Genomic DNA, 23,822 nt, shown 5'->3' with positions numbered 1-23,822 from the left:
TATCCTATGTGGCCGACGATGAAAGTTGGGTGAGGAAAAATGTGTTTCACACTAAATGCACTTCTCTTGGCAAGGTGTGCTTGGTGATCATCGACAGCTGCAGCTCTGAAAATGTGGTTTCTTTGGAGATGGTACAGAAGCTAAAGTTGGATACCATCCCTCATCCACATCCATACCAATTATGTTGGCTGCAAAAAGGAAATGACATCAATGTAACTAAAAGATGTTTAGTTTCATTTTCTATTGGCAAGTATTATAAAGATGAAGTATGGTGTGATGTTGCTCCTATAGATGCTTGTCACTTGCTGTTGGGAAGACCTTGGCATTATGATAGAAGGGTGTTGTTTGACGGCTACAAACATACTTATTCTTTTAAGGTGAACGAAAAGAAGATTATTTTAGCTCCATTACAACCATCCGAAATCAGTACACCAAAGAAGAAAGTTAGCGCTTTTATGTCCTATGGTGAATGCAAAGATGAATTAGACAAGGGAGGTCATGTTATGGCTTTAGTAGTAGTTGAGGAAAATGAACAACACAAGGAGACACCAGTAATCATGAAACAAATGCTGGAAGAGTTTGAAGATGTTATACCAGAAGAGATTCCACATGGCCTTCCACCCTTGAGAGATATCCAGCATCACATTGATCTTATTCTGGGGGCTATTCTACCTAATAAGGCAGTATATAGAATGAGTCCCAAGGAGCATGAAGAACTTCAAAGGCAAGTTGATAAATTGGTTAAAAAAGGGTTAATCCGGGAGAGCATGAGTCCTTGTACGGTTCCAGCCTTGTTAGTACCTAAGAAGGATGGTTCTTAGAGAATGTGCATGGACAGTTGCACCATCAACAAAATCACAGTGGACTATCGCTTTCCTATTCCAAGGTTAGATGATTTACTTGATCAATTGTGTGGTGCTGGTATTTTCTCAAAAATTGATTTGAGGAGTGGCTATCACCAAATAAGAATGAGGCCCGGAGATGAGTGGAAAACAACATTTAAAACTAGAGAATGTTTATATGAATGGTTGGTTATGCCATTTGGGCTATCTAATACTCCTAGCACATTCATAAGATTTATGAATCACATACTTAAGCCATGCATTGGAATATTTGTTGTAGTTTATTTTGATGATATATTGGTGTACAGCAAGAGCGAAGAGGAGCATATGAATCATCTGAAAGAGATCTTTCTTATTTTGAGGCATTAAAAACTTTATGCTAATTTAAAGAAGTGTGATTTCTTTACTACTAGTGTGGTGTTTCTGGGGTATGTTGTTTCAAAAGATGGAATCATGATGGATCAAAGTAAGGTAGAGGCTATTCTCAGTTGGCCAACACCTGCTTCATTGCATGATGTGAGGAGTTTCCATGGCTTAACTTCATTTTACAGAAGATTTATCAAGGGTTTCAGCTCTATTGTCGCTCTAATCACTGAATGTCTGAAATGTGACAAATTCAAATGGACTAGTGAAGCTAATGATGCTTTTGAGCTTTGAAAAGAAAGGTGACCGAAGCCCCTATCTTAGTTCTACCAAATTTTGAAAATGTGTTTGAAGTTGAATATGATGCATCTAATGTGGGAATTGGTGCTGTTTTGAGCCAAGACGGAAAGCCCATTGCATTTTTTAGTGAAAAGCTGAATGATACAAGAAAGAAATACTCTACTTATGATAAGGAGTTTTATGTAATTTATCGAGCTTTGTCTCATTGGAGTCAATACCTTCTTGCCAAGCCATTTGTTCTATATTCTGATCATAAGGCATTAAAGTTCATTAATCACCAGCACAAGCTAAACAAGAGGCATGAAGCTTGGGAGGAGTTTTAATAATCTTGCAACTTTACAATTAAGCACAAATCTGGTGTTCAAAATGTAGTTGTTGATGCATTGAGCAGAAAGCATTCTTTATTATCAGCAACGGAAGTCAAAGTGGTTGGATTTGAAACATTCAAAGATCTATATGAGAACGATGTAGATTTCGGCTCGATATGGCAGAATTGTAAATCAGGTTCCTTTCAACAAATTTTTATCTTTGATGGTTTTCTTTTTCGAGCTAATGTTTTGTGTGTTCTATCTTATTCTTTGAGACAAGTAATTCTAGCTGAAGCTCATTGTGGTGTTTTGGGAGGACATTTCGATAGGGACAAGACTCTAACTCTTGTTCAATCAAATTTCTATTGGCCTAAAATATTCAGATATGTGGATAGACATGTGAAGCAATGCCGATTGTGTCTTTGGCAAAAACAAGAAGTCAAAATTCTGGTTTGTACACTCCATTGCCAGTGCCAAATGCTCCATGGGAGGATGTGAGTCTTGATTTCGTTTTGGGATTGCCAAGAACTCAAAGGAACAAGTGTCACGCCCCTCAAATAATATCGATGATTTTTAAAATTTTCAACATAAACCAATCCAGGATCCAAACACACATTTGAGGACACTGAAAAACATTCTATCAAATTCACATCTATAAAACCTATACAGTTTATAATCATATATCACATCACTTGATAATTCACATTTATGGCAACCCAAGCCAACTTAACAAACATGAACAACATTTATAAATCCACAAGCTAAATAAACTATACAATCATAACTCCAACTATTCACCACAAGTTCATATCATCATAAATTAGACTTAACATTTCGAAATTCTAAATAAGAGAGATCGTCTAACACTTTTACAAGATATATCCATTTCGATTCATCAACAACATTTCATTAGATACAAAATATGCTTATACAACAATAACATAATAACCAACAAAACTTGCCCATAATTCTGAATAGCTCTCCACTGCCTCAGCCCAATTCAAACATCTCAAAGAGTGACAAGCTGACCTGAAAGATTTTATATAACGGAGTGAGCTAAAAACAGCTCACAAGTGACAAAGCATATTCAGAACAAAAGGAATGATTTCAAACAAGGTATCATAATGCAAGGCAAAATACCAGAATTATTAAGATACCATATCATTAGATACAAAACCATATGTGTCATGTCATTCAAAACCTATTTGGTTCATAACAAATGGAGCATAGAGTAATTGGAGCATATCAATAGCGTATGAAATGTTCCGGAGCATATCAACAACATATGGAACATTTCGAAGCATAACAATAGCAAATGAAACATTTCGGAGCATATCAAAGGTGTATGAAATGTTTCGGAGCTTATCAATAACAAATGGGACATTTTGAAACATATCAATGGCATATGGACCATTTCGGAGCATATCAAAGAATGAATACAAAATAAAAGCTCAAACGTCGAATTGACGTTGCATTCATTTCATTCTTATCCAAAGCATGTATAGAAACACATAACCAAAGCTCTGGATACCATATCAAACATACAGAAGGTGAATTGGGACCATTACAGAATATGGTACATCCATTTCTGAATGACCACCAAACATAAGTCTCCCACGTCTGGGAGCTCCATCCACCCACGTCTGAGTAAAGTCATAAGGGCCGGTAGAGCATCACAGGCTCTATGCATAACTCCCTTCACCATTTCTGGCAAAGGTTCACAATATCCCACAAACACTAGAGTACAAAAGGATAGTATGAATAATGAATAGCACATATCGGAAGCACACGCGGAATAATAAAACGTACATGTGCCTTTACGAGTCAATACAAAGTAAGCAATAATCTTTCACAATTGTATTCAAATTTGAAAGGAAATGAAAGCAAGAGCATTCAAGGATTCTAAGCAATCACATCTAACTCAATTCAAATAAGAAGGTCAGATGAATTCAATTTCTAAAGGAATGAAACTGGAATAGGCACATATCGAAAGCAAATGCGGAACAATGGGATATACATGTGCCTATATGAGTCAATACGATATAGCATAAACATTACACAATAGTTTTCAAGAATGTAAATAATTTTAAGGACAAGACCATACAAGAATTCAAAGCAATAATATAAAGCTCAATTGAATAAGAAAGCTAAAGGATATCAATTTCCAAATGAATGAAACCAGAATATGCGAAATCGACCAAAGCTCGATTTCAGGTAGAATTCAAGAGGCATATTGAACAAATGATTCAAACTATCAATTGTGCTCCAATATACTCAAGAAAGCTATTGTGGAAAGATATTTCAATCTAGTTTATGATGAAATAAATTTCGTACGAATCAAGGTTTGCAAAAAAGAGTTACAATTGATTTAGTAACCAATGGTCAGAAAACAAAATCATTGTTTTGCATAATCCAAAGGGTCGAATTCAATAGATAACTGAGCATACATTTGAACTCTAAATCTTTTAATCCAGGTATCAAAAGAAAGATCTACGAGTCTAGTTTCCAATATAATAAGATTTGAATAAATCAAAGTTTTTAACAGGACTTATAGGTAGTTCAGTATCAAAAGGTCAGAATCTCAGACGTTGCACAGATTCGAATCGTTATGTCTAAACAAGAGATATATCAAATACAATGCTAGAACAATTAAAAGTTCCTCATATTCAAAGCAAATGTAGAGATCAAATCACAATAAGGAAAGATCATGACACTTGCAATAGGAAAGATTAGAAAGCTTGCAATAGGAAGGATCAGAACACTTGCAAGGGAAAAGATTAGAAAGCTTACAATAGAAAGGAACAGAAACACTTGCACGAGGAAGATCATAATACTTGCAATAAGAAAAATTAGAACAATTATAAGAGAAACGATCGGGAAACTTGCCTTTCAATGATTTTGATATGAAGATCCAAAGAAGGTGTCAGCCCAAATTCATCTACTTTTCCTCCGTGTCCTCTCCCTGTTTCGTTTACTACATGTCTTCTCTCTTTCCTCCACAACTGCAACTCATGCAGAACATAGAGGCATAGTCATCTGCTTTCTCTTACTCTCATTCCTTCGTTTTCTTTTTCAAACGCAGCTGTCGCAGCTATTGCCACTGCCACTACCACAATCGTAGCCACGACCGCAGCTACCGCAGCCAACGTCGCAGCAGCAGCCGGAGTCGCAGCCACGGCCGCAGCCACCACACCCGCAGCCTCTTCTTCCTTCCCTGCTCTGTTTCCTCTCCTTCTGTTCTAGCTGCAGCTGCCACTGCCACAGCTGCCTCCCCTTCTCCTCTTCCTCTCTTCTTCCCTTTTCCTTTCTCTTCTTCTTCCTTTCCTTCTCTTCTTTCCCAGCTGCACTGCTGCAGTCGCAGCCTTAGCCATGGCTGCAGCCTCTTCTTCCTCCCCTGCTCATCTTCCTCTCCTTCTTCTCTTCCAACTGCAGCTGCCATCGCCACAGCCGCAGCCCCTTCTTCCCCTTCTCTTCTTCCTCTCCTTCCCTTCTTCCTTCCTCTTCCTCTTTCCCTGCCACAGCTGCAGCTTCCACAGCCGCAGCCGCAGCTACTTCTTTCCCTTCTCCTCTTCTTTCTCCTTCCTTTCTTCTTCTTCTCTTCTTCTCCTTCCTCCCCTTCTTCTCCCCGACGAACAGCACCTCCTTTACTCTGTTTCCTCCTGCAGGAAACAGAGGTGCCACCTCTTCACCCGCTTCTACTTCTTCTCTTCCTCTCTTCTTCCCTTCTTCCTTCCTCTTCCTCTTTCCCTGCCACAGCCGCAGCTACTTCTTTCCCTTCTCATCTTCCTTCTCCTTCCTTTCTTCTTCTTCTCTTCTTCTCCTTCCTCCCCTCCAGCGTCACACACACCCGCTCCTCTGTTTCCTCTGCACGAAACAGAGGTATCACAACCTCTTCTCCTGCTTCCTCTTCTTCTTCTCTTCCTCTTCTTCTTCTTCTCCTCTTCGAATGCCCCACATCTCTCCTCTGTTTCCACCTGCAGGAAATAGAGGTGCTGCAGCCCTAGCTGCTGCCACCTCTCGCTCCTCTCCCTCTTCCCTCTCCTCTTTCATCTTCTATTCTTCTCTTCTCCCTCTTCTTCCTCCTCTCTTCTTTTCACTCTTCTTCTTCTTTTCTTCTTGTCCTCTTCTTCCTTTCTCCTCCCCAATGCCCCACAGCTCCTCGCTGCAGCCCTCGCTGCAGCCACGTCCTCTTTTCTTCCTCTTCTTCTTCTTCTTCTTCTTCTTCTTCTTCTTCTTCTTCTTCGTCGTCTTCTGCTTCTCTTCTTCTCCTCTTCTTCCCTTCTCCTCCCCGACGCCCCACACATGAACTCCTCTATTTCCTCCTACATGAAACAGAGGTGCTGCAGCCCTAGCTGCTGCAGCTATCTCTCTTCCCTCTCCCTCTTCCCTCTCTTCTTCTTCTTCTTTTCTTCTCTTCTCCCTCTTCTTCCTCTCTTCTTCCTCCTCTCTTCTTTTCCCTCTTCTTCTTCTTTTCTTCTCTTCTCCCTCAACTATTCTTCTTCTTCCCACGCCCCACCGCTCCTCTCTCTATTCGAGAAACAGAGAGCGAGGCGGTGGGATAAAACCAAAATTTTCGGTTTTCTTTATTTTTTTCTTTTTGTAACTTAACAGTTTAGTCCTTGAAATTTTTATATTTATATATAGGTCCTCCAATTTATATATAAATCCTTATTAATAAAATTTCAAAAGTGAGGGATATTACACTCTCCCCCCCTTAAAAGAAAATTTAGTCCTCTAAATTGGTCATAGCTCGATCGATGAAAATGTGAGGATTATGATTTCTTTATTTCCGCCTCCTGTTCTCAAATAGTTTCATTAATACAATACAATTACACAATTATCCAAGAGTGACCGAAATATTCTCCTCTTTGATCCTCAATAGATGGTAACCCGACCTTCAATCAATCTTTGAAAATACTTGTGCACCCTATAGTTATTCAAACAAGTCGTCACTTTAGAGTACTCGTTTTTTTATGGTCACCTAATTCAACTGTCTATAATCAATACAAAGCCTCAATATTCCATCCATCTTTTTAACTAACACCGGAGCACCCCATGATGAAATATTAAGCCAAATAAAATCCTTATTTAATAGTTCTTGTAGTTGCTTTTTCAATTCCACTTACTCAAATAATATCATTTTGTAGAGAGACTTAGATATTGGGATTGTCCCAAAGACCAAATTAAAAGTAAAGTTATGTTTGGAGGTAATCCAAGTAAGTCATCCTGGGATACATTAGGCAAGGAGATAAATCATGTCCAATACTCTCAAAATAAAAGATCGACTGATCAAATATGCAAAAAGTGATCATTTGTTATATATCAATCCATACTGGTCTGATAGGAAGATAGCCAATCCATACCAAGTATAATATCAAAACTCCAAATCTCTAGGAGAACTAAATCAGCAAAAGTTCAAGTTCTCCAATAAGAATCAGACAAGAGGACCAGATTCAAGTTCGTTATCAAAGAATCTCCAATGATCGTATTTACATATAGCACATAATGCAGTGGTCTAGGTTGAATACCCAAGTGATAAGCAAAATATTACGAATCAAATCGTAGATGGGACCCATGGTCAAACAAATATTTACATTTTTTCATAAACATGCATAATACCTTTGATCACTAATTCAGAAGTTTTAGAATCATATTCAGTGATAACATTCACTCTGACATGGGCTGATGGTTTATGAGGCAGTGACTCTTTCTTCTTGTTCAAAGGGCAGTCTTTTATTTTATGATCTAACTTTCTACAAGCAAAATAAACTCCGGTCACCCGAAAATATAAATTTATTTCATAATTTAACTTGTAATTCACACATGATTGAGTCTTTTCTATTGACTTCCCATTTCAAATCTAAATGTCTTAACCTTCCTGTTATTACTTTCTGATTCATTTCCAATCATATTTTTATTGGTAAACTTGTCCTTGTCATTCTTGCCACTGATCTCCAAAAATTCTTTTCATTGTTGCCATTAATAATCAGCCTCTACTTCCAATATAACGTGACAGAAGAAATCTTTCGTTCATCAGAACAATTTTGCACATCAAATATCTTCTCTGTTTGCATCATCCATTTTTCTACCACCAATGAAATTAGGTTCCCCATGCTTTCATTGCGCTACTCTGATTTAGTATTCTCAATCAACCCTTTCATCACACTTAATTAATTAGAAACAAATGAAATAGGAGGATCAAATATCCTCATCATCCTAGATTCCTAAAATGCATCAATGAAAATTTTCACCAATCACTATAGTTTACTAGACCTCAATATATTTTGCACGTCAACATATCAAATATTTCAGTGATCCTCAAACCATGCTCTGATACCACCTCTATCACGCCCCTCAAATAATATCGATGATTTTTAAAATTTTCAACATAAACCAATCCAGGATCCAAACACACATTTGAGGACACTAAAAAACATTCTATCAAATTCACATATATAAAACCTGTACAGTTTATAATCATATATCACATCACTCGATAATTCACATTTATGACAACCCAAGCTAACTTGACAAACATGAACAACATTTAAAAATCCACATGCTAAATAAATTATACAATCAGAACTCCAACTATTCACCACAAGTTCATATCATCATAAATTAGACTTAACATTCCAAAATTCCAAATAAGAGAGATCGTCTAACACTTTTACAAGATATATCCATTTCGATTCATCGATAACATTTCATTGGATACAAAATATGCTTATACAACAATAACATAATAACCAACAAGACTTCCCCATAATTCTGAATAGCTCTCCACTGCCTCAACCCAATTCAAACATCTCAAAGAGTGACAAGTTGACCTGAAAGATTTTATATAACGGAGTGAGCTAAAAACAGCTCAGCAAGTGACAAAGCATATTTAGAACAAAAGGAATGATTTCAAACAAGGTATCATAATGCAAGGCAAAATACCAGAATTATCAAGAGACCATATCATTAGATACAAAATCATATGTGTCATGTCATTCAAAACCTATTTGGTTCATAACAAATGGAGCATAGAGTAATTGGAGCATATCAATAGTGTATGAAATGTTTCGGAGCATATCAACAACATATGAAACATTTCGAAGCATAACAATAGCAAATGAAACATTTCGGAGCATATCAAAGGCGTATGAAATGTTTCGGAGCTTATCAATAACAAATGGGACATTTCGAAACATATCAATGGCATATGGACCATTTCGGAGCATATCAAAGAACGAATACAAAATAGAAGCTCAAACGTCGAATTGATGTTGCATTCATTTCATTCTTATCCAAAGCATGTATAGAAACACATAACCGAAGCTCTAGATACCATATCAAACATACAGAAGGTGAAGTGGGACCATAACATAATATGGTACATCCATTTCTGAATGACCACCAAACATAAGTCTCCCACGTCTGGGAGCTCCATCCACCCACGGAGTGAAGTCATAAGAGCCGACAGAGCATCACAGGCTCTATGCATAACTCCCTTCACCATTTTTGGCAAAGGTTCACAATCTCCCACAAACATGAGAACAAAAGGATAGTATGAAAAATGAATAGCACATATCGGAAGCACACGTGGAACAATAAAACGTACATGTGCCTTTACGAGTCAATACAAAGTAAGCAATAATCTTTCACAATTGTATTCAAATTTGAAAGGAAATGAAAGCAAGAGCATTCAAGGATTCCAAGCAATCACATCTAACTCAATTCAAATAAGAAGGTTAGATGAATTCAATATCTAAAGGAATGAAACTGGAATAGGCACATATCGAAAGCAAATGCGGAACAATGGAATATACATGTGCCTATATGAGTCAATAGGATATAGCATAAACATTACACAATAGTTTTCAAGAATGCAAATAATTTGAAGGACAAGAGCATACAAGAATTCAAAGCAGTAATATAAAACTCAATTGAATAAGAATGCTAAAGGATATCAATTTCCAAAGGAATGAAACCAGAATATTCGAAATCGACCAAAGCTCGATTTTTGGTAGAATTCAAGAGGCACATTGAACAAATGATTCAAACTATCAATTGTGCTCCAATATACTCAAGAAAGCTATTGTGGAAAGATATTTCAATCTAGTTTCTGATGAAATAAATTTCGTACGAATCAAGGTTTCCAACAAAGAGTTACAATTGATTTTGTAACCAAAGGTCAGAAAACAAAATCATTGTTTTGCATAATCCAAAGGGTCGGATTCAATAGATAACTGAGCAGACATTTGGACTTTAAATCTTTTAATCCATGTATCAAAAGAAAGATCTACGAGTCTAGTTTCCAATGTAATAAGATTTGAATAAATCAAAGTTTTCAACAGGACTTATAGGTAGTTCAGTATCAAAAGGTCAGAATCTCAGACGTTGCACAGATTCGAATCGTTACGTCTAAACAAGAGATATATCAAATGCAAGGCTAGAACAATTTAAAGTTCCTCATATTCAAAGCAAATGTAGAGATCATATTACAATAAGGAAAGATCATGACACTTGCAATAGGAAAGATTAGAAAGCTTGCAATAGGAAGGATCGGAACACTTGCAAGAGAAAATATTAGAAAGCTTACAATAGAAAGGAACAGAAACACTTGCACGAGGAAGATCATAATACTTGAAATAAGAAAAATTAGAACAATTATAGGAGAAACCATCGGGAAACTTACCTTTCAATGATTTTGATATGAAGATCCAAATAAGGTGTCAGCTCAAATTCTTCTACTTTTCCTCCGTGTCCTCTCCCTGTTTCGTTTTCTACATGTCTTCTCTTTTTCCTCCACAACTGCAGCTCATGCAGAATATAGAGGCATAGTCATATGCTCTCTCTTACTCTCATTCCTTCGTTTTTTTTTTCAAACGTAGCTTTCGCAGCCATCGCCACTGCCACTACCACAAACGTAGCCACGATCGCAGCTACCGCAGCCAACGTCGCAGCCGCAGCCGGAGTCGCAGCCACGGCCGCAGCCACCACACCCGCAACCTCTTCTTCCTTCCCTGCTCTGTTTCCTCTCCTTCTGTTCCAGCTGCAGCTGCCACTGCCGCAGCTGCCTCCCCTTCTCCAATTCCTCTCTTCTTCCCTTTTCCTTTCTCTTCTTCTTCCTTTCCTTCTCTTCTTTCCAAGCTGCACTGCTGCAGTCGCAGCCTCAGCCACGGCTGCAGCCTCTTCTTCCTCCCCTGCTCAACTTCCTCTCCTTCTTCTCTTCCAACTGCAGCTGCCATCGCCGCAGCCGCAGCCCCTTCTTCCCCTTCTCTTCTTCCTCTCCTTCCCTTCTTCCTTCCTCTTCCTCTTTCCCTGGCACAGCTGCAGCTGCCACAGCCGCAGCCGCAGCCGCAGCTACTTCTTTCCCTTCTCCTCTTCTTTCTCCTTCCTTTCTTCTTCTTCTCCTCTTCTCCTTCCTCCCCTTCATCTCCCCGACGAACATCACCTCCTTTCCTCTGTTTCCTCCTGCAGGAAACAGAGGTGCCACCTCTTCACCCGCTTCTACTTCTTCTCTTCCTCTCTTCTTCCCTTCTTCCTTCCTCTTCCTCTTTCCCTGCCACAGCTGCAGCTGCCACAGCCGTAGCCGCAGCTACTTCTTTCCCTTCTCATCTTCCTTCTCCTTCCTTTCTTCTTCTTCTCTTCTTCTCCTTCCTCCCCTCCGGCATCACACACACCCTCTCCTCTGTTTCCTCTGCACGAAACAGAGGTATCATAACCTCTTCTCCTGCTTCCTCTTCTTCTTCTCTTCCTCTTCTTCTTCTTGTCCTCTTCGAATGCCCCACACCTCTCCTCTGTTTCCACCTGCAGGAAACAGAGGTGCTGCAGCCCTAGCTGCTGCCACCTCTCGCTCCTCTCCCTCTTCCCGCTCCTCTTTCTTCTTCTATTCTTCTCTTCTCCCTCTTCTTCCTCCTCTCTTCTTTTCCCTCTTCTTCTTCTTTTCTTCTTCTCCTCTTCTTCCTTTCTCCTCCCCAACGCCCCACTGCTCCTCGCTGCAGCCACCTCCTCTTTTCTTCCTCTTCTTCTTCTTCTTCTTCTTCTTCTTCTTCTTCTCCTCTTCTTCCCTTCTCCTCCCCGACGCCCCACACATGAACTCCTCTGTTTCCTCCTACACGAAACAGAGGTGCTGCAGCCCTAGCTACTGCAGCTATCTATCTTCCCTCTCCCTCTTCCCTCTCTTCTTCTTCTTCTTCTTCTTTTCTTCTCTTCTCCCTCTTCTTCCTCTCTTCTTTTCCCTCTTCTTCTTCTTTTCTTCTCTTCTCCCTCAACTATTCTTCTTCTTCCCACGCCCCACCGCTCCTCTCTCTGTTCGAAAAAGAGCGTGGGAGGCGGTGGGATTACCCTGAAATTTTCGGTTTTCTTTATTTTTTTCTTTTGGCAACTTAACAGTTTAGTCCTTAAAATTTCTATATTTACATATAGGTCCTCCAATTTATATATAAATCTTTATTAATAAAATTTCAAAAGTGAGGGATATTACAACAAAGATTCTAACATTGTCATTGTTGACAGATTTTCAAAAATATCTCACTTTGTTTCATGCAATAAATCGAATGATGCATCTCATATTATTGATTTATATTTTAAGGAGATTGTTAAATTGCATGGTATTCCAAGAACTATGGTGTCTAATAGAGATTCAAAATTTGTTAGTCATTTTTGGAGAACTTTTTGGAGGAAGCTGGGTACATCTTTGAATTTCAGCAGCTCGCATCATCCACAAACCGATGGGCAAACTGAGGTAACAAACAAAAGCTTGGGAAATTTGCTTAAAAGCTATGTTGGTAAGAATATTAAGCAGTGGGATGTCATTCTTCCACAAATTGAGTTTGCCTAGAATCGTTCTATGCATCATAGTATTGGTAAGAGTCCTTTTGAGGTAGTTTATGGTGCTAATCCTGCTGGTCCTTTGGACTTAATCCCTCATTCTACAACAAAAAAATTTAGTGGAGATGCTGATGAAAGAGCTAAGCAGATAAAGAAGCTGCATGAGGGTGTGAAAGCAACCATTGAGAAACAAAATGAGAGGCACATGCAAGCTGCTAACAAAAAACATGTGGAGTTTAATGCAAGTGATTTGGTCTGGATTCATCTAAGGAAAGAGAGGTTTCCGTCGGGCAAATTTGGAAAACTGAAACCAAAGGCTGATAGTCCATTCAAGGTGCTTAAAAAAATTGATAAAAAATGCTTATGAGATTAAGCTACCTAAAGATTACGGAGCATCCCCAACATTTAATGTGGCTGATTTAAGTCCTTTTTATAATCATGATGACGAAACAAACAAGGACTTGAGGACAAGTATTTTTCAACCAAGGGAGATTGACACGGGAGTGTCTAATTTGCTATAATCTGTTCATATGGACCATGCTGATAATATGATATTTTTTTTAACCAATAATATTGCCACATAATCTTCAACTCAATCTACTTAGATAAGATAGCTCATCAGCATATTCCCTACATAAAAGAATACATTAATGGAGTTGGTTGGCAACTGCAAAGTTGTATCATGGTGCTTTTCTTCATGGCTAAGGAATACATTAATGGAGTTGGTTGGCAGTTGTAAAGTACTTAATTTCGAAATTCCCTAGGCATGAAGGGTTGTTTCATGCACTAGTATTTATTTTAGAGTTTAGGGCTTAGAAAGGACTTTAGAAACTGATGATATCTGGGCAGAAGCTCTATTAGAGAACCCCCTTAAACTCTGTATCTCTTGGATGCGTCTTTGAGTGGTGAGTTTTTTATTTTCTAGTTCTATATCCTCGTTTAATTTCCGTTGGGTGGTGAACTTTCTGTATCCCATTGCGATTTTAAACTTGGTGGTGAGCTACTTTTCATTTTTATCAAAGTTACTTCGTTAGTGCTACCGGTATCAGTTCGTTCCTTGTCTAATGTGATGTTTTCTATCTGAAAAAAAAATTATTCCATCGGTGTTATTTGGAAATCTATTCTATGTTTTACCCTTACCGGTATCACCAACATATAGCACTGAGCAAGAGTGGAGTCATCAATGTACTTCACGGAGCAAGCGATCTCATCCTCGCTTGTCCTTTCTTCAGGCGTAGGCATCACTGTATCAAGGACGTACACGATTTTCTCCACCGTGAGAACAATTCTCAAGTTACGGAGCCAATCCGTATAATTTGGACTAGTGAGGCGGTTGACATCAAGTATGCCACGTAAGGAATTTGAAAGTGACATTTTTTGAAAATAAAGATGCAGCAGAAATGAATAACATGCAGATTTTGCAAGAAATAAACTATCAAGATATGGACTTCTATCTTAATATGCTCCCACTATTTTACTAACGAGTCACGCGACACTCTCGACACATGAAACAGAAGTCTCCGACAGACTTCTAGTGGGGATCAGGGTCCAATCAGCATCTTAGTGTAACCTCGAGGGACTCGACCAATCACACTAAGCCTAAAAGGTAGGCAACTCTTGCCGATCACAACTCCTTGTGATTCCCGTCTTGTTTGGCCTCCGAATCACCATGGTCTCGAGGGACTCGACCAACCATGATGCTCGGTTCAGTCAACACCTTCGTTACAAGATGAGTCTAATTTGATGATATACCCTCGAGGGACTCGACCAAGCATACCATGTCCTCAAGTCACCGGTGACATCTCTATGTCGTTACCAAGATAGTGAATCGCGATATAGGTGAGTCTCGAGGGACTCGACAAACTCAACTTACACCGGGAATCGGTTCCTACTTATAACGATGGAAGGCCACGTGGGTCAATCTAATTGCCCCATGTTTACTGACTTAATATTATCGAGAGAGATGTTTCTATGATTTGGTCTCCTAATATTACATGTCACACATATACATATTTAATATATATCTACATTGCATGCAAATATATATATATATCTAGTATGTGTATAAGCAATCACACCAGATGATCATGGACCACAACATAATGTGATTAGGCCCGAGCCAGTAGGCCTAATTACTCACATCAAGATCTATGTGTGCAACGGTGCATCTCCATGCCCTGTGATCGTCCATCTCATCCTCGTCGGTTCCATCGATATCTCGATGCATCTTCATGCATCGCGATCGTCCATCTCGTGGGTCCCGTTATTGCATCCATGCTCCCGCTGCGCCTCCTCATGTGATTACAACTTAATCATAGGAACGCAGGCCCGACAATAAACGAGAAATATAATGGAGGCTCGCAGACCCCAATAATAATAATCACAAGTACACACATCACACGGTCCATGATCATCCGTCTATACATCATACATCACATGTATAATTAATCATCATCATGTAGGACTACTAGATAATGAAAAAAATAATAATCAATTAAATATTTTAATCAATTAATATTTTATGAAATCAAGGACATATAGGGAATTTCTGAATTCATAGGGGTATTTTCGTAATTTAGATAAAAGGACAGAATTTGAATTTCGAAAATTCACAGGGGTAAAACTATCTTTTTGCCCAAGAATGCCCTAATGCCCTACTCCCTTGTTGCCGCCATCGTCGCCACCCTACTGGCGACGGCCTGTGCGGTGGGGCGAGGGCGCTGCCCTCGTCTACAGGCGGCACACCCGCTGGCGGCGCTGCCACTGCAGGTGGGCGCCCCCCGGGCGTCGCCGCCTCCATTGGCGGTTCTGTCGACGGGTCAACGCCCGCAAGTAGTGCTGCCTTACCGGGCGGCCGCCCCTGCTTGGGGGTTTCGCCCGCGGGAGCAGCGGCGGCAAGCGCTGTTACCCTGCGGCGCCTCACCCCGCGGGAGAAGCGGCCGCAGGCACCTCCGCCCGCGGGCTGCCAGCCCCGCTGGACGCAAGGCTGCTGCATGCTGGCCGCCGACCGGCTGCTGTACACTCAGCCCCTGTGCTGCCTGCCTGCGGCTGCGCTGTACGCACGAAGATCGAGGGCAGCAACTGTTGCCACCCTTTCTCGCTTTTGCGTCAACGATTTTGACGTCGAAAGTTTCTTCCAAACACAACACACGTTGTTCAAAACCAATCTATCGCACGAACAACCTGGCTCTGATACCACTATTGGGAAATCTTAGGGGTGACATCACATGTGCAGCGGAAGAACAAGAAAATAAAATCCCCGATTCCCAAAGAGATGTTCGTTGTCGTGCGAAGATTGATGCGCAAAATCCGTGAAACCGAAAGAAATGCATATAGAGTAGATTGTGTTACCTAGGGAGTGTTAGGATCAAGAGCACTAAGAGGGGGAGGGGGGGTGAATTAGTGTAGTGGAAAACTTTCGATGATTAAAACTGCATTCGTAAGATAAGAGCGATTTCAGTAGAAAAGTCGATTCGTAAATCACTTTAACTTGTGATCAAGCAAGATGCAGTTAAAGCAAGTCTATGAAGACAGTTTGCAGTTATGATGGAAATTAAAATGTAACCGTAAACTAAAATATGATCTCCGTGCAAAAAAACTGATTTACGTCTAAACGCCGATTCGGAAAATACTGAACTTTGAAACACGATCATAAATGCGCAGAAGGTAGTAAGCTATTGAGGAGGTTTGCAGTAAAGATAATATGTCAAAGTAAATGCAAACCGAGATTTAGAGTGGTTCGGTCAATCTTGACCTACATCCACTTTTGGCTTCCTCCACCGACGAGGTCACTGACGTCCACTAGAGGCCTTCCTTCAATAGGCGAAGGCCAACCACCTTTTTACAGTTTCACTTCTTTTGACGGGCTTAGGAGACAACCCTTACAGAATTTGCTTTCCTCTCTTGACAGATCAAAACTTGGAAGAAAAGAGGAAGGAGAACTTTTAACTCATACAACACTTTTGAGCTCTAAAAATCATAAAGTAAGATCAGGATTTCGGTGGTTTTTTGGTTGCTCTTTCATTGCTAAAAGAGTGGGATATTTATAGGCCCCAAACCAATTTGAATTATGAGCTCAAAACTATCAATTCCTGGAATTTCGGGGTCTGGCGGTTGCACCGCCTGATTGGGGCGGTTGCACCGCTTGGTAGAGCTCGGAGAATGAGCCTCTGGGCGGTGCCACCGCTTGTCAGGGGCGGTTGCACCTCCTGCCAGAGCTCAGAGACCGAGCTCAAGGGGTTGCACCTCTGTCAGAGGCGGTTGCACCGCCCAGCTAGAGCTCGAAGACTGAGCCCTGGGTGGTGCCACCGCCGACCCAAGCGGTGCCACCTCTGGCCAAGTAATTTGGGTCCGAATGGGCTGATCCATTCGGCCCAATTTGGGTCTGTCAAGGGCCCAATTGCCCCAAGATAAAGTTAATGGGATCACCTCCCATTTCTAACTTAATCATCGTGCTAACTACGAATTTCTTAAGACATTTACTGCAACTTGCTCTGGTGCTTCAATCGCTTCTTCCGGCGAGCTTCCGTCGATCCTCCGATGAACCCTCGGTGATGCTCCTGCGGACTTCCAGCAAACTCCTAGACTTGCGGCGATCCACTTGGCAAGTTCCGACGAGCTTCTTTGGTAAGCTCTTGGATTTCTCGGATTTGTTCCCGTAGAACCTCCGACGACCGTCCGGACTTCCGTCGAGCTCTCGAACTCCCAACGTCATCATAGTCTTGACTCCGACGCAACTCCTACTACATGTCTTACTTTCATCGTAGTTAATCCTGCACACTTATCTCAACATATGGATTAGATAACAAATGACAATTGACATCATCATCAAAATCCGAGATTCAACAATCTCCCCCTTTTTGATGATGACAATCAATTGATAATGGAGTGTGCTATAATTGAGATAAGTCATTCTTGAATTCAAAGCCTTTGAATTCAAGAGACATATTGATAAGTTAAAATCATTTAACCTTATCAATTCTCCCATCATGATTCCCATCATGATGTATCTCTCTGAAAATGATGTATTATGTCAAGGCTTGACATCCATTTTCAAATTTCAAACGTGAATGATGGTAATGATAGCAATTCATCATATGGTAAGATATCAACATGTAAAATTTTGAAGTAAGATTTTGATATCTTAACATGATGCACACATTTCAAGTATTTTAGTAATCATAGCATTTCATCACATGGTAAGATATCAACACATAGGACTACGATGCAAGTTCTTGATATCTTAACATGATGCAAACATGGCATATTGATAATATGGCAATCATAGTTATCATTAATTCATATATTTTCAATGATGCAAGCATGGCATAATCATAGCATCAATTCATATATCTGCTTTTTTTTTCAACATAATATGACATTTATAGCATCAATTCATATATTTCTCCCCCTTTGTCATCAACAAAAAGGAGAACGATATAAACAACTTTTAAATATATGTGTGATGCCATAAGTAGGTTCATGTCATTTGGATATAAATTATACAAACATCTCAAGGAAAACATGACATGAAGATTATAGAGTGAAAACTTCTTCCTTTTTATTTGTTATTATCTTTTTGCATGAAGGAGGAAAGTCATTTGTGTAGTTCAAATCGATAGGATATTAAGGCATGCTTTACAAGGATCAGGATATTTATGTGAATCAAATCCTTGCACATAAAAATATCTTCCTTTTATAAGAAGGAATCATCAAATCTATTTCTCAAAGAGAATATTTTTCACATGATAAGTCTAAAAGATATGCATTTGCTAGATGATTCTATTTGTCAAAAATCAATGATGTAAATCAAACTATATGTGTCATATGTTTATTAAGTCCGAAAGAGAATAATATATTAATGAAATCCGATTAGAACTGAAAATTTAATTTAACACTTTCATGCAATCGGACAAGACTATACAATCATAAGACATGCTCATTGTTATGGAAATTTTTGTATTAATTTCCAACATGTTATTTTAGGCATGTAATGGCAATTAGGTGATTTGATCATTCAATCAATAAAGTCAGAATAATAATTTTAACAAGTTTATGCATTCGGACACATCAACGTTCTTAATTCTCTTCTTATGAAATCAAATTGTTCTTCACTTAGAGGTTTTGTAAAAATATCAGCTAGTTGATGCTTAGTATCTATGAACTTTATGATTACATCATGATTAGTAACATGATCTCATATAAAGTGATGTCTAATATCAATATGTTTTATTCTTGAGTGTTGAATGTGATTCTTTGTTAAACATATTGCACTCGTGTTATCACATTTAATAGGAATGTTTTTAAGATAGACTTTATAATCTTCTAAGGTATTTTTCATCCACACAACTTGTGCACAGCATGCACTAGCTGTAATATATTCATCTTCGGTTGTTGATAGTGCAATCGAGTTTTGTTTCTTAGATGACCAGGAAACAAGGGAATGTCCTAAAAATTGACATATTCATGATGTGGTTTTTCAATCTAGTCTACACCAAGCAAAATCCGCATCAGCATAAGCAATTAACTCAAAATTTTCGGATTTTGGATACCATAATTCTAGATTTGTGGTACCTTTAGGATATCTAAGTATTCTTTTAATCGCTTTGAGATGAGATTGTTGAATCTCGGATTTTGATGATAAAATCAATTGATGGGTTAATTGATCTAATCCATATTATTGAGTTAAGTGTGCAGGATTAATTACGATAACTAGAAAACACAAAGCAGGAATACCGGAGTCAAGTTCGATAGACGTTTAAGAGACCGAAGAATCATCGGAGATGCTGCCGGAACCAACCAAGAAGAAATCGGGAACCTGTTGGAATTTTTGGAAGTTCACCAAAGAGATCGTCGGAGGTTCGCGGAGATCACCGAGAAGGCTCAGCTACTCGTTAAAGTCATCACAAGATCGGGAGCTTGATGGGAGTTCGTCGGAAGAAGTTCGTCAGAAAGCTCGCCGGAACAAGAGTCGACGTTCACGGTTGAAAACTTACTTAGGATGTTTTTAGTTATGTAGTTCACATGTAATTAGGATTAGGATTAAGAGATAATCCTATATCCTGGTTAGGGGCCAACTGGGCCCAAAATTAGACTTAGTTTGGGCTGAAATTAAAGCCCAACCTATGAACCGAAGGGTCTGGCGGTGGCACCGCCCAGCACCCGAGAGCCAGGCGGTGGCACAGCTTGGCTGGGCGGTGGCACCGCCAGTCCACTGTCAGTGTCAGACACTGACAGGCGGTGGTACCGCCAGCATCAGGAACCAAAGAGAATTCAAATTTTGGAGCCCAAATTTGAATCCTCTTGAGGCCTATAAATACCCCTCAAATCTTAGCTGAGATTACAACTTTTTGAGAAGCAATTGATTGAGAGAAAGGTCTTAGAAAAGTCTTAGCAAGTCTTGTTTTCAATTTGCTAGTGTTCACCTCCTTCTTTCTTGCTGAAAATCTATAAGAGAGTGAACCGCTTGTAAAAAGTTGTAAGAGGGGTATTTGCCCTTCCCTTTCAAGAGAGTTGCTAGTGAAAGGTGGGAGCCTCATCGAAGAGGGCCTCACAAGTGGATGTAGGTCATTTGACCTAACCACTTTAAAATCGGCGTGATCTCTGGTTTGCATTTCATTATTGCTATTTACATTACTGCAAACCTTCTTACGTGCTTTATTTCCTCATTACCTTTGCTGCATCACTTTACGAATACGCTTTCAAGTTAAGCACTTCCGAGTTCGATTTTATCGCATGAAAGATTTGTCAAAACCGATGTTTTAATCTGCTGCACTAATTCCCCCCCCCTCTTAGTGCCGCTCCGATCCTAACAATTGGTATCAGAGCTAAGCTCACTCTCATATTTGGTTTGAAACCCAAGAGAGATTGCTTACTCTAGCATACATGAGGGTCATTCCATCACACGTCCACCCATGTTTAATGGGTCAGATTACACTTATTGGAAGACTCGTATGAGGATCTTCCTCATTTCCATGGATTTCGAGCTTTGGACTATTGTTGAAAACGGATTTCAAAAATCTTCTCTTCCAATGAGCGAATGGAATGAATCGGAGAAGGTTTTTGCTTTAAACACAAAGGCTATGAATGTGTTGTTTTGTGCACTAGACAAAAATGAATTTAATCATGTTTCAATTTGTGATTCAGCTTTTGATATTTGGAGAACTCTTGAGGTCACTTATGAAGGCACTAGCCGAGTGAAAGAGTCTAAAATCAACATCCTTGTGCACTCTTACAAACTTTTCCGAATGAAACCAAGTGAGTCCATCGGAGACATGTACACCCGGTTCACGGATGTCATCAATGGACTCAAAGCTCTTGGTAAAGATTTTACTAACTTTGAACTAGTAACTAAAATCTTAAGATCCCTCCCTAAAAGTTGGGATCCAAAAGTTACGGCCATTCAAGAGGCCAAAGACCTTAAAACATTCCCTCTTGAAGAACTTATTGGGTCTCTAATGACCTACGAAATGACATGTCAAGCTCATAACGAGCTCGAGAACCCCTTTCCAAAGAACAGGAAGGACATGGCACTCACATCACAAGAAGATCACTTGAAAGGAACATCAAGTGATGAGGACAATGACAATGACATTGCACTTTTGACTCAAAAATTTAAAAAATATTTAAGAAAGAACAAATTTAAAAATAATACAAAAAATAAATTTGAACACAAGGACCAAGTGATTTGCTATGAGTGCAAAAAATCGGGACACTACAAGAATGATTGTCCTCAAGCCAAAAAGAGAACATCAAATAAGAAGGCTCTCAAGGCAACGTGGGATGATTCAAGCACGTCCGAAGAAGAGGAGTCCAACACCGAGCAAGTTGCTCATTACACCCTAATGGCCATCGGAGAAGAGGTAACAGATTTAATTGATGCAGATTTATCTTATCATAAATTATTAAATGCCTTCCATGAGTTATTTGATGAATGTAGGACAATTAGTAGAAAATATAAATTACTAAAAAAGGAGCATGATAGTCTCACTTGTAATGTCAATAAATTAAAGACTGAATATCATGATAGTTTAGCTCCATGTATAAAATGCCATGATTTAGAAATTCTCCAAAAGGAGAACTTGCTACTTAAGGACACCTTGAAGAAATTCGAGGTTGGTAGCAAGTCTTTGAACATGATCCTTACAAATAAGGGTCACGTTCCTAAAAGAAGTGGAATCGGATTTGTGAGAAGTCATCACCAAAATCCAACCACCTTCATTAAAGGCCCTATTTTACATGTTCGGCACCAAAGCAATTGCAACTTTTGTTACAAATATGGACATAAAACTTATAAATGTTCATTCAAGAAAATTAGTCCGAACAAACTAATTTGGGTTCCTAAAGGAACCATGATCAATTCTATGCAATATGATGAACAAGTTAAATCAGTTTTTAAGGCACCCAAAAGAAAATGGGCACCTAAAAATAATCCCTTCTTGTAGAAACATACACCATCACAAGCTAGGAGCAAGAGATGATATCTAGATAGTGGATGCTCAAGACATATGACCGGAGATCTATCTCATTTCTCTATGCTCACTAGCAAAGAAGAAGTGTACGTCACCTTCGGAGACAACAACCAAGGCAAAATCATTGGCAAGGGAACCATAGGTAACAAATTAAAATTTTCTAATGATGATGTCTTACTAGTTGATGGATTGAAACATAATCTCTTGAGTGTTAGTCAATTATGCGATAAAGGTTATATCGTTAGATTTGAATCAAATGTGTGTATTATTGAAAAACCAAACCATAACATAACTATGATTGTATTAAAATAAAATAATGTCTACACCATCAACCTTGATAAACTAAGTAATGAAATGTGCTTCTCCGCTTTAAATGATGATGCTTGGCTTTGGCATAGGAGACTAGGCCATGCAAGCATGAAACTAATATCTAAGATCTCATCTAGAGAATTAGTGCGAGGAATTCCAAATATAAAGTTTATTAAGGACAAAGTATGCGATGCATGTCAACTAGGTAAACAAATAAAAACTAGTTTCAAACCAAAAACTCAAATTAGCACCACTAGACCATTACAATTGATTCATTTGGACTTATTTGGACCAATTGACATGACAAGTCTAGGAGGAAGCAAATATGCGTTTGTAATTGTGGATGACTATACTAGATACACTTGGACCTATTTCTTAGCTCACAAAAGTGATTGTTTCAAGTGTTTCTCTAAATTTTGTAAACTCACTCAAAATGAAAAAGGTTTCATGATTTCATCAATTCGGAGTGATCACGGTGGCGAATTTCAAAACCGTGACTTTCAAAATTTTTGTGAAGTTAATGGATACAATCACAACTTCTCCACTCTGAGGAATCCCCAACAAAATGGAGTAGTTGAAAGAAAAAATAGAAACCTATAAGAAATGGCAACAACGATGTTAAATGAACATAGTTTACCTAAGTATTTTTGGGCCGAAGCCGTAAATACAGCTTGCTACATCATGAATAGAGTCCTAATAAGACCATCCCTATCAAAAACTCCCTATGAATTATGGAATAACAAAAAACCAAATATTTCCTATTTTAAAGTTTTCGGTTGTAAATGCTTTATTTTGAATGAAAGGGATGCCTTAGGAAAGTTTGATGCTAAATCCGATGAAGGCATCTTTCTTGGTTACTCTTCCGTTTCTAAGGCTTTTCTGGTTTTTAACAAAAGAACCTTAGTGATAGAAGAGTCTATTCATGTAGTTTTTAATGAAATTTCTAATTTAAAGAAAAATAATTTTGATGATGATCTTGGTTTTGATAATTTGAATTTAAATGAACCCCCTCCTCAAAATAGCAACTTGGATGCACCTTCTTCCGAAATTTCCTTACCCAAGGAATGGAAGTATATAGATGCTCATCCAAAGGAGCTAATTATAGGAGATACATCAAAAGGGGTTCAAACTCATTCCTCTTTCAAGAATTTTTGTGCTAACACCGCCTTCTTCTCTCAAATCGAACCTAAATGCATTGACGAGGCCTTAAAAGATGATTTTTGGGTTCTTGCAATGCAAGAGGAATTAAATAAATTTGAGAGGAATAAGGTATGGAAGCTTGTTCCTACATTGTTTACCAAAGGCAAGGTTGATACTACATTGTTTATCAAACATTTTGAAAATAATTTTCTTATTGTGCAAATTTATGTTGACGATATTATTTTTGGCTCTTCGGATGAATCACTATG

This window comes from Musa acuminata, chromosome BXJ3-11 (genome assembly GCF_036884655.1).
Source record: "Musa acuminata AAA Group cultivar baxijiao chromosome BXJ3-11, Cavendish_Baxijiao_AAA, whole genome shotgun sequence".
Lineage (NCBI taxonomy): Eukaryota > Viridiplantae > Streptophyta > Magnoliopsida > Zingiberales > Musaceae > Musa > Musa acuminata.
Note: the sequence above shows the minus strand (reverse complement) of the source record.